Consider the following 12369-nt stretch of genomic DNA (forward strand, 5'->3'; position numbering starts at 1 on the left):
AACCACCATATACTCTTATACTTTCCCCCTGGTTGTCTGGTGTGAAGCATCTTTTAAAGAAAATTTATGGTAGTTACCTTTATAATGGTATAACTCTTACCAAGTTTAAAATTAAAATGTTATCACAAGCAGCATTTCCCATCCCATTTCAAATGTAGAGCATGGCGAGAAGTCTCAGGAAATTAAAATATTGCCTTTAAAGTCCTCCTTTTATGGTGATGTGAAGGAAATTGCAGCACACTAGCATTTATCCAACTATCAATATTTTTTTATAGTCTAAAATATTTGCCAACATTTTCCCCATGTGAAATCTATTATATGAAATGATTAAAAACAAACATCATGTGCACTATACGTTGGAGATGCTTTTAATAACTTGGAGTCAGAGTAAATGATCACCAGGGATCAGAGTTAATACGGGTTGAAAGGATGCCCTTAAAATCATGACAGTGGCCTTGTATTAAGCTTGTGGTTTACATGCTTTTTTCTGTACTGAATCGCTAAAATAAACAGGCATTCCTCCAGTTAATTGTGTGTGAGTGTATGTGTGCATTGCATATTCACACATTCCATATTGCTTCTGAAACATAATTTTATGTAAATGATTGTAAAAAACAGAAATCTAAGCTACCTCAGTACTGTTATATAATCCGTAACAGATTTGCCAACCCAAAAGCCTAATTCTATCGTTAAGACCTAAATTCATATATTTTATAAAATATATGATATTGATGTTGTCCATAAGCTTTTTTGGATGCGATTCCACCTTATACAAACCCAGTTTTTATTGTACTCTTTTGTAATAATTTTGTATAATGTGGTCTCTTCAAAAGCAAGACCAGCACCTATTCGTTTTTAAGTACTACTACATAGGACCATACGGCATGTTGCATTGCTACTTGAATCTTTTTAGAATGGATCAGGATGTCCCAAAAATCTTAGAAGCTGTACTAATCTCAACAGTATAAATACTATATACTTATAACACTATTATATAAATGTTTAATAATTCAAACTTCTTTTACAGTAATTTAGTTTTTGAACTTTTAATATTAATTTTTTCATTCTAGTTTTTTTGTTTTATTTAACATTTGGCTTCTTCAGAGGAACTGCAACCAAACTTTAAATTACAGATTTATTATTCAAGAGTCACAAAATTCTATGAATATAAAAGAAACTTATCTAATTGAACTTTCAAATCATAATTTCATAAGTTTATACATAACCTTTATACATCTAAAGTTATTAATGCTTAAAACTGTACTGTGACTTTTGAGCACCCCAGAAGTCTGGTTGTTAATTTTTTTTCTACATTTTTAATCTCCTAACTATGTGTGTTTTTTTTTGGTAGTACCCCCAGCACACAATTTTCCCAGTAAGTACAAGCATGTAAAATACAATTTCCTTGCCAGTTAATGTTCCATACACTCTAATTGTGAAAGCCACTGTATTTAGTGACAAATTTAATCTTCAGTACTTGGAAGAAGGCAACATGGGTTAAGATTAAAAAAGAGGACATAATTGTTGAGTTCTGGGTATCTTCACATTTTTAAAACGAGGGTTCTGGAACTGATGTTCACGAAACAGGTCAGCCTCTCAGAACCAGTTCTGCTGTGTTGATAAATTTCTTGTTAGAACTATGGCAGGAAGCAAAGCAAAATGATTATAGAAAAACATGTGCTTTAGCAGCAAGATGGTTATTTGAGCATATAGTTTTCCTCTTGGGTGTCCTTGAATAGGCCTATGTTGAGTTGAAGGGAGCCAAGATCATAAACCAGACATAAAGAGCTCTAAGCACAGGTTTAGAAAACGGAAGCTTCTTGGAACCATTTTCTATTTGACAGAAACAAACCCTGACTCAGCCTTTTCATTTTTCCACATAAATACACTGAATTCTCTTCCCCATCCAAGGTGTGGATCTTTCTGGAAAAACCTCTAGCTGAAGTTTTTTTACGTCTGCAAGAATTAAAGGTCACAGACTCTTGTTTTTAGACAACAAGGACAGTTCACTTTCTGGGTGTTAATGAAAATCCTTCTATCTTGAATACTTCCTGAGAATACTTAGAGTATTATAACAGTCATGAAAAGAAATGATGAAAATACAATCACATGTTATGGGTGGAGGACAGCAGGGTGCAGTGTATCACTTCTCGGTATAGATGACACTTCAAAGTCCCTTCTTTCTTTCTGAAACTGTCCCAGGCTTCAGACTGCTGACTCTCCTTTCCTTTTCTGAGCTGCTACAGTCAATCCTGATATGGTTTGGATGTTTGTCCCCTCCAAATCTCATGTTGGAATGTGACCGCAATGTTAGAGGCAGAGCCTAGTCGGAGGAGTTTGGGACACTGGGGCAGATCCCTCAAGATGGCTTGGTACCCTCCCCACAGTAATGAGTGGGTTTTTGCTCTATTCCTTCACACAAGAGTTGGTTGTTTAAAAGAGCCTGGCACTTCCCCCCCTCTCTCTCTTGCTTCCTCTCTTGCCATGTGTATTAGTTTGTTTTCATGCTGCTGATAAAGACATACCCAAAACTGGGAACAAAGAAAGGTTGAATTGGACTTACAGTTCCACGTGACTGGGGAGGCCTCAGAATAATGGTGGGAGGCAAAACGCTTGTCTTACATGGTAGTGGCAAGGGAAAATGAGGAAGAAGCAAAAGTGGAACCCCCTGATAAACCCATCAGATCTTGTGAGACTTTTTCACTACCACGAGAATAGCACAAAAAAGACCAGCCCCCATGATTCAATTATCTCCTCCTGGGTCCCTCCCACAACAAGTGGGAATTCTGGGAGATACAATTCAGGTTGAGATTCTGGTGGGGTCACAGCCAAACCATATCATGCTGCCCTTGGCCCCTCCAAATCTCATGTCCTCACATTTCAAAACCAATCATGCCTTCCCAGCACTCCTCCAAAGTCTTAGCTCATTTCAGCATTAACCCAAAAGTCCACAGTCCAAAGTCTCATCTGAGACAAGGCAAGTCCCTTCTGCCTATGAGCCTGTAAAATCAGAAGCAAGGTAGTTACTTCCTAGATTCAATGGGGGTACAGGTATTGGGTAAATACAGTCATTCCAAATGGGAGAAATTAGCCAAAACAAAGGGGTTACAGGGCTCATGCAAGTCTGAAATCCAGCGGGGCAGTCAAATCTTAAAGCTCCAAAATGATCTCCTTTGACTGCATATCTCACATCCAGGTAATGCTGATGCAAGAGGTGGGTTCCCAAAGCCTTGGGCAGCTCCGCCCCTGTGGCTTTGCAGGGTACAGCCTTCTTCCTGGCTGCTTTCACAGGCTGGCATTGAGTGTCTGTGGCTTTTCCAGGTTCACAGTGCAGGCTGTCAGTGGATCTGCCATTCTGGGCTCTGGAGGACGGTGGTCCTCTTCTCACAGCTCCACTAGGTGGTACCCCAGTAGGGACTGTGTATTGGGGCTCCAACCCCACATTTGCCTTCTGCACTGCCCTAGCAGAGGTTCTCCATGAGGGCACCACCCCTGCAGCAAACTTCTTCCTGGGCATCCAGGCATTTCCATACATCTTCTGAAATCTGGAAGGAGGTTCCCAAACCTCAATTCTAGACTTCTGTGCACCTGCAGGCTCAACACCACATGGAAACTGCCAAAGCTTGGGGCTTCCACCCTCTGAAGCCACAGCCCAAGCTTTATGTTGGCCCCTTTCAGCCATAGCTGGAGTAGCTGGGACACAGGGCACCAAGTCCCTAGGGTGCACACAGCATGGGGACCCTGGACCCAGTGCATGAAATCACTTTTTCCTCCTTGGCCTCTGGGCCTGTGATGGGAGGGGCTGCTGGGAAGTTCTCTGACATGGCCTGGAGACATTTTCCTAGTAGTCCTGGGAAATAATATTAGGCTCCTTACTACTTATGCAAATTTCTGCAGCCACCTTGAATTTCTCCCCAGAAAATGGCTTTTCCTTTTCTATCGAGTAGTCAGGCTGTGACTTTTCCCAAACTTTTATGCTCTGCTTCCCTTATAAAACTGAATGTGTTTAATAGCACTCAAGTTACCTCTTGAATGCTTTGCTGGTTAGAAATTTCTCCCACCAGATACCTTAAATTATCTCTCAAGTTCAAAGTTCCACAAATCTTTAGGGTAGGGGCAAAATGCCGCCAGACTCTTTGCCAAAACATAACAAGAGTCACCTTTGCTCTAGGTCCCAATAAGTTCCTCATCTCCACCTGAGATCACCTTAGCCTGAATTTTATTATCCATATTGCTCTCAGCATTTTGGGCAAAGCTATTCAACAAGTCTCTAGGAAGTTCCAAATTTTCCCACATTTTCCCGTCTTCTTCGGAGCCTCCAAACTGTTCCAACCTCTGCCTGTTATCCAGTTCCAAAGATCTTTGAGTATCTTTTCAGCAGCACCCCACTGTACTGGTACCAATTTACTGGATTAGTCAGGGTTCTCTTAGAGGGACAGAATTAATAGGATATATATATAGAGAGAGAGAGAGCGCGCTCTAAGCGCAGGTTTAGAATATATATATCCTAAAGGGCTAGGCCCGTCTCTCCTTTTCACGTTTTTCTGCCTGCTTTATATTCGCTGGAAGCTGATTAGATGGTGCACACCAGATTAAGGGTGGATCTGCCTTCCCCAGCCCACTGATTCAAATGTTCATCTCTTATGGCAACACCCACACAGACACACCCAGGTTTATAAATACTTTGTATCCCTCAATCCAATCAAGTTGACACTCAGTATTAACCATCACACTATGTGACATGCCTGTTCCTCCTTTGCTTTCTACCATGAGTAAAAGCTTCCGGAGGCATCCCTCGAAGCTGAGCAGATGCTGGTGTCATGCTTGTACAGCCTGCAGAATCATTGGCCAAATTTAACCTTTTTTCTTTTACCAATTACCCAGTCTCAAGTATTCTTCACAGCAACACAAAACAGACTAATACAGACGCCTTGCTAGGTTTGCTCTCCTATAAGCCATGAGGTGTAATGGGACTTTTATTCCAGTTTTCCCTTCTTCCTCCTCTGAACACACACACACACACACACACACACACACACACACACACGCGCGCGCGCGCAGAGAGAGTTTTCTTGGAAAGGAGAAAGGAAGAAAACATTTAATTCTCATTAGGACCTAAAGCTTTACAACTACACAAAGTTATGAGCTTCTATTGTGTAAGAATGTTATATCATTTAATCATTGAAATAACCCTTTTATAAGTCAAAAACAAAGCAAAACAAAATTTAAAACCCCAAAATGCAAAGAGGATGAGCAGTTGTTTGTAGTCCAGAAGCTGGTGGGTGGCAGGTTTGTCTAACTACAAAGCCTTTTTCCACTACACCCCTGCTGACCCACATGAGAAGCAGAGAGATGGTGACAAAAAAATAGAGATTTCTATATTTACCAAAGCCTGGAAAAGTTGGTACCACTTATGGCCTCCTTTTCTAGACTCTTGACTAATAGACAGCTTTCCTTTTTTAATGTCCAAGGGTGGAGTTCTTTAAACCTTTTCGTTACTTCATAGTCCAGATCATACTAACTGTGTCTTCTAGAACGTAATGATACAGTTAGATGAGGGCATATTACTAATAAAAGAAAAAAATGAAGGGGAGAAGAAGAAAAACAGAGACCATTTGATTGTTCTTGAATAGGATTGACAAACACTTTCTGTAAAGGGCCAAGAATAAGTATTTTAGTTTTTGTGTACCAAGAGGTAAAATTGAGGATATTGTGTAGGTACTGATACAGAGAGAAAACAAATTTTTACAAACATTTTATTGATGAAATTAAACATAATAATAATTGAATACTTAAAATATTAACTAGTAAATAAGAAGACAATTTATTCTAGTAATGAAAAGGATGAAATCATTTTTGGGTGGGTAACATTTTGCTTAATTGTTGTTCAAAATTAGTTTTCCCTGTCATCAAATTGATCATAAATACGTATTGATAAAAAGCATTCTTAGCATCTGGGTTATACTGAAAGAGATGGGAGGCTGGATTTGACCTGCAGGCTATAGTTTCCCTACTTCTGCTGCAAAATCTCATGTGGATATTCACATGTCATGGAATCTAGGAGAAGCCACTACTGTGTTCTCTTGATTTCCCAAGTCCTCACCTGAAAGGTCATCTTAAGGAAGGACTTATCAAAATTTTTTCCTGGGATACTTCTATCTATACTTTAAGAATTATAGATAAATGGCTTGAGACACTAGGAGAGAGGAGTTAGAAGTTGTCTCAGTGAAATTTCTATAAGATCTATCTGAAAAAATTTATATGAGTTTTGAAAATTACTCTATGTTGTGATCATATTTGTTTCTTGAAGCCTGTGTCTTAAAACCAAAGTCAAAAGAAGATTCACCATGTTGCTAAGTAAAGGAAGCCAATTTTAAAAGGCTACATATTGTCCGATACCAACTGCAGTCATGAACCACTTAATAATAGAGATATGTCCTGAGAAATGCATTGTTAGGCAATTTCGTCATCATGTGAACATCATAGAGTGATTTATGCAAACCTACATGGTATAGCCTACTACACACCTAGGCTATACTGGTATAGTCTATTGCTCCTAGGCTACAAACTTGTACATGTTACTGTACTGAGTAGTGTAGGCACATACAACACAATGTTAAGGATTTGTGTATCTAAACATGTGTAAACCTAGAAAATATCCAGCAAAAATACAGTATTATAATCTTATAAGACCACCATTGTCATATATGTAGTCTGATGTTGACGGAAGTGGTGTACTGTGGTGCATGACTCTATCTGACACTCTGGGAAAGAGAAAACTATAGGAGACTATATACACATATATATGTATACATATATATGTAATGTGTGTATACATATACGTATACATGTATACACATGTGTATATGTATACACGTGTGTATACGTATATGCATACACGTGCATATGTATACACATGTGTGTATGTCTATACACGTGCATACGTATACACATGTGTGTATATGTATACACATATGTATGTATACACGTGTGTGTATGTATACACACATGTGTATACACGTGTGTGTATGTATACACATGTGTATACACGTGTGTGTATGTATACACATAGTCTTCTGTATATATACATATATGTGTATATGTATATGCATATAGTCTTCTATATATACACAGATATGTATATATGTATATACATATACATAGGAGACTATACGCACACATATATGTATACATATATGCATATATGTGTGTGTATGTATACATATGTATATATATGTGTATTTTTCTCATGGAATGCTTCGCAAGTTTCCATGTCATCCATGCACAGCAGCCATGCTAATATTCTCTGTATCATTCCAGTTTTAGTATGTGTGTTGCCAAAGCAGGCACAAGAGACAATAAAAATACCAGAAGTTGCCAGGCATTGGGCAGGGAAAGAGATGGCTGGGTGGAACTAATAGTAGTGAACTCTTCTGTATGATACTGTAATGGTGGATACATGTCATTATGCTTTTGACAAAACTCATAGAGCTATGTAACATGAAGAGTGAACCCTAACATAAACTATGGACTTTAGTTAATAATAATATATCACTACTGGTTCAGTAACAAATGTACCACACCAATGCAAGATGCTAATAATACAGGAAACTGAGAAAGAGGGGAGAGGAGTGTATGGGAACTCTCTGTACTTTCAGCTCAATTTTTCTGTAAGCCAAAAACTGCTCAAAAAAATCTATCAATTAAAAAAATACATATATTTATGTGCCTATACATCTACTACTGTGCATGCAAACAAACAAAGTTAGCAGGAATAACTGTTGCGTTATGTAATCCTTTCTAATATTTTTTGGTGTCTGTTTTATTTATTAGTAAAGAATTACCTTGAATATGGTGAGTGTTAGCAATTATGAAGCTATTATTATTTGTTGCTGTATACAACATTGGTTGTATCCCTATGTTACACAAACATGACAGATATTTTAGCTAATTAACCTATAATTGCAGGGTTCCTACCAATGTAGGCAACTGCACTTTAAATACCAATTCACAGTCTGAAGTATTTAGGATCTAATGGCAGAAAAGCTCCATTTTCTGGCTTTCTTTTCATTGTTCCCAGTAGTGTTATTTGATGTTTTTATTGGTGGTACACTTTGATTTTGTATCATTAAAGTTGGATAGAACATATTTTATGGAATTTTACTTGAAAGAGACTATTTGAAGCAGAATAGTCTATACAATTTATGAACATGACTTAGAAATCTTGTATTCATGTGACAGTCTCATTCACATTTAATCTTTAAATCAGACATTCACAACAGAATTTTAGAGCATTCTTGCACACACTGGTGATATATTCTAAAGAAGACAAGACGACCTGGTTCTCCACAATGACGAGTAAGCAGCAATTAACTCTTCTCATTACATAGCTTTATGAGTTTTCCCAAATGCGTAATGACATGTATCCACCATTACAGTATCATACAGAATAGTCCACTGCTACAAAAATGCCATGTGCTCCACCTAGCCATCTCTTCCTCTGCCCAACGCCTGGCAACTTCTGATATTTATATGGTCTCCAGTGCTTGCTTTGGCAACACATATACTAAAATTGGAACGATACAGAGAATATTAGCATGTCCCCTGTGCAGGGATGACATGGAAATTTGTGAAGCATTCCATAAAAAATTATATATATATGCATATATGTATATATTCTCTGTAGTTTTTTCTTTTCCAGAGTGTCATATAGAGTCATGCACCACAATTCTATACCCGTGTTGCAGTTACTTTTACAAGACCTTGGAGGATGTGTACTGACCACATGCCCAGATCAGGCTTCAGTTCCCTCAGGTACATTCCAGTCTCATGATGCCATCATTTGCTAGAAAGTGGCACAGAGTATTAAGAAGGCAGCTCTAGAAGAAAAAGCCTTGGGCCAGAATCCCAAGAAACACTTAGAGCCTCTATAACTGGAAATATAAGATCATTCAAATACTTTTGAGTTTTAAATGGGCATTTATATCTTCAGAAAACTCTGAGAGGCTTACTTGGGCCACCATTCATAGATTCCCCCTATGGAGAAGGGTTAGGAGCTACATATACTCCAGCCCTCACTCTTGGCTCTTAGATATGTCTTCCCAGAGAGGGCATGCTTTCCTAATCACGTAGAAGCAGCACGGGCTAGGCTAGCATCACCCCCTGTTGATGACCCAAGGTATTAGTCTGTTCTCACACTGCTAATAAAGACATACTCAAGACTGGGCAATTTATAATGGACTCACAGTTCCACATGGCTGAGGAGGCCTCACAATCATGGCAGAGGGCAAAGTAGAAGCAAAGGCATGTCTTACTTGGTGGCAGGCAAGAGGGCGTGTGCAGGAGAATTCCCCTTTAGAAAACCATCAGATCTTGTGAAACTTATTCACTATCAAGAAAACAGCATGGGAAAGACCTGTCCCCGTGATTCAATTACCTCCCATAGATTCGCTCCTATGACATGTGGGAATTCTGGGGGCTGCAATTCAAGATGAGATTTGGGTGGGAACACAGCCAAACCATACCGCCAAAGGAACACATCAATGATCACTTCTCACACATTTTCACTGGAGCACACAGGCTGAACTCCATGAACTGTGGTGTCTTCATTGGTCAAATGGGGATAAAGGTACTACCACCTTGGAAGCCTCCTGTGACGATTAACTGATTTAACATGTGAGTGTTCAATAAATATAAGCAGGTCCTATCCTACTCATAGCCTAGAATTTTCACAATGATTAAAGAAGCATGTAAACTGGACCTCGTAAGTCCTCAATAGTGGATACCTTTATTGCTGATAAAATTTAATTAGATTTATCTCTCCCACCCTACATCATTCTGGTCCAAAGAGCAGGAACTCTGTAGAACTAAGTTTAGTACCAAAAGAGATTTATTGAAGGTATGCCATATTCTAGGCATTAAAAAATACTACTATTCATTACTTAATCCTTAAAATTTCTCTTTGAGGTTACTATTTTATAGTCTCCATCCAGATGAGAGAATTAAGCAGCTTTAAAATCATGAATTTTAACAGGAAGGACAAGAAGGAAGAGGGAGAAGAAGAAAAAGAGGAGGAAGAAGAGGAAGGGGAAGAAGAATGAAATTAATATGTATTCTTAGAGTAACCTGTTAATCTAAATTAATTTGGTTTATTTGAGTATATACCTAATTTTCGAGTGATTTGTAGGGTTTCAAATGGTGTTAGCAAATTAGTAGATGTTTAATATAAATATCATAATAAAAACATTTGTTAAAACATATGGGAATTTTTAAGTGATACTCTATATTGCATTTTATATTAATATTATATTTTTAAAATAAATTTGTAATGTTCAAAAACATGTTTTTCTCTAAACAAACGAAATACAAAGTTAACTTCTTTATAATTCTATACCTATCCTGTGGTTACTATAGATTACCACTGACACAAAAAATTTTTTCCATACTACTATTTAATACAAGAATTGGAACAGACTATTGATCTAGTTTTAACAGATTTAGTGTTGTAGGTATTTTGTTGAAAAATGATTGCCATCGATCAAGAGATTGCTTTTCCCTCAAGGGAAATGAGCCCCTGTCTAAGGTACCAACCTCCTCATAAATAGAATTTGTAGGGAGTTCTTATTTCCCCCGATGAGGATGGCATACAGGTTTAAATCACGACTCTTTATCAAAAGAAGATTTCTCACCATTAGTTACACACAAAACACTCAGAATATGATATCCTGAGTTTTCAAGTGTGGTGACTTTCCAATGTTGGTTTTTTTGTTTGTTTGTTTACACACTTAGGAATTTTAAGAAAAATATAACTACATGAAGACTATTTTTTCACAGTGGGGGTATTATTTTCACAATAAAAATTATCCATATTATTCCATCTTAGAAAATTTGAGAATTACATTTTATAATTTTTATTGTATATCAGTTTAAAAATTCTTGTTAATGGGGGAGAGAGAGGGGGTTGTGTGTGTATGTTCAATGAATCAGTACAAGCTTCCGATATTATCAGTCTAAGTCTTGGGTGGTGTCTACCTCCTTGCTTCAGAAGAGGCAGCTCTGATGGTCTCCTCAAGTTCCTTGGCCAGACCCGGAAGCCTGGGCAGTGTCACCTTCCTAAATAGGTCTGTTCTCAAGAATTAACTGCTGCTTAGTGTGACAAATAGGAAAACGAAAAAAAGGGGGTGGGGGAGGGCACAGATGAAAATTCTCTACCCCTCTACCTACTCCTTTCACCATCCTCAGGGGCTCCTGATACACCAGCCAATAGGTCTACACTATCATTTCTGATAGTTTTAATAACCCAAATGGGCTGAATTATCTATTCCAAAGATCTGTACAGTAGGGTTTCTCAATTTCTGCACTGTGGACATTTTGGGCTGGATGATTCTTTGGTCTGGAGTAGGGAGGGGCTGGGGTGCTGTCCTGTGCATTGTGGGATGTTTAGCGGCATCCCTGGCCTCTACCCACCAGATGCCATTGGCACCTCCCAACCAAAACTGTGCCCAGATCTTGCCAAATGTCCTCCTGGGGTAGGGGAAAAAATTAATCCCCCTCAACCCATTGAGAGCCACTCCGTATATGGTAATGCATTAGTGAGAGGCAGAAAAAGGGAAAGCCTGGATCATGAAGGTAAATCCTGTGGTGCAACTGTCTAGTGGGATGCATTTGCATGCTCTGTTTCTATGTTCCTCTTTTATAAGGAATTAAGCCTTACAAGAAGAGTATGCAACTAAAATATTAGTACCTAGCTGACAAAGAATTTATAACTCTAAAGTTACACTGTGGTAGACTAGTATTTCCCAGTCTTCCAAGGGGGAACATTAATTAGTTCTCTGAAAACAAAAGCTTCTCTGGTCTCTTTCCTCTGAATGTACATGAACATATTAAAGGTCCTTGAGTATCCAGTGGTAAATAAAAGGCATTTACCATTGTTTAAGGTTAAACAAAGTTCTTTAAGGAAACAAGATTCTTTTCTAATACCCATTCAAACCCTTTTGTTTTCAACAATTTGTAAAGTTGATGAATACCATATAAACCATTCCCTCAAAATGTAAGGATTTCTAGGTATTCTCTTATCATAGATTTCCACACTAATTTAAAATATTTACACTATCATCTTGTTACTAGAGTCAGATTTAATTGGGACTCAGAATTTTACTTGAGAATAATGTTTTGTGTTTGTAAATGATATAATAATATATTTATTTATTTATTTATTTATTTTTACTATCGGTTCCCATTCAATAGCCATGAGTAGACTTATGGGCTTAGTTAACTCATATGACTCTTAATCAATGGATCAATTGCCTGCATCAAAATGTGCTTCTGAGTATTTACTTATTTATGTATGTATTTTATTATTATTATCGT

At 37.9% G+C, this 12369-nt stretch overlaps 1 protein-coding gene and 2 non-coding genes across 7 annotated transcripts in view; 2 read left to right on the forward strand and 1 right to left on the reverse strand.

Annotated features, from left to right (window-relative positions):
* Positions 1-12369, forward strand: part of MACROD2 (mono-ADP ribosylhydrolase 2) — a 2087937-nt gene that overhangs the window by 1051608 nt on the left and 1023960 nt on the right. The gene's annotated exons all lie outside the window — the stretch shown is intronic.
* LOC115931826 (U6 spliceosomal RNA) lies at positions 7244-7350 on the reverse strand. Its single transcript, XR_004068270.3, has one exon. It is a non-coding gene; the product is annotated as a U6 spliceosomal RNA (small nuclear RNA).
* Positions 8543-8649, forward strand: LOC115931816 (U6 spliceosomal RNA). The gene has a single exon (XR_004068262.1). It is a non-coding gene; the product is annotated as a U6 spliceosomal RNA (small nuclear RNA).

Source organism: Gorilla gorilla, chromosome 21 (genome assembly GCF_029281585.2).
Source record: "Gorilla gorilla gorilla isolate KB3781 chromosome 21, NHGRI_mGorGor1-v2.1_pri, whole genome shotgun sequence".
Classification (NCBI taxonomy): Eukaryota; Metazoa; Chordata; class Mammalia; order Primates; family Hominidae; genus Gorilla; species Gorilla gorilla.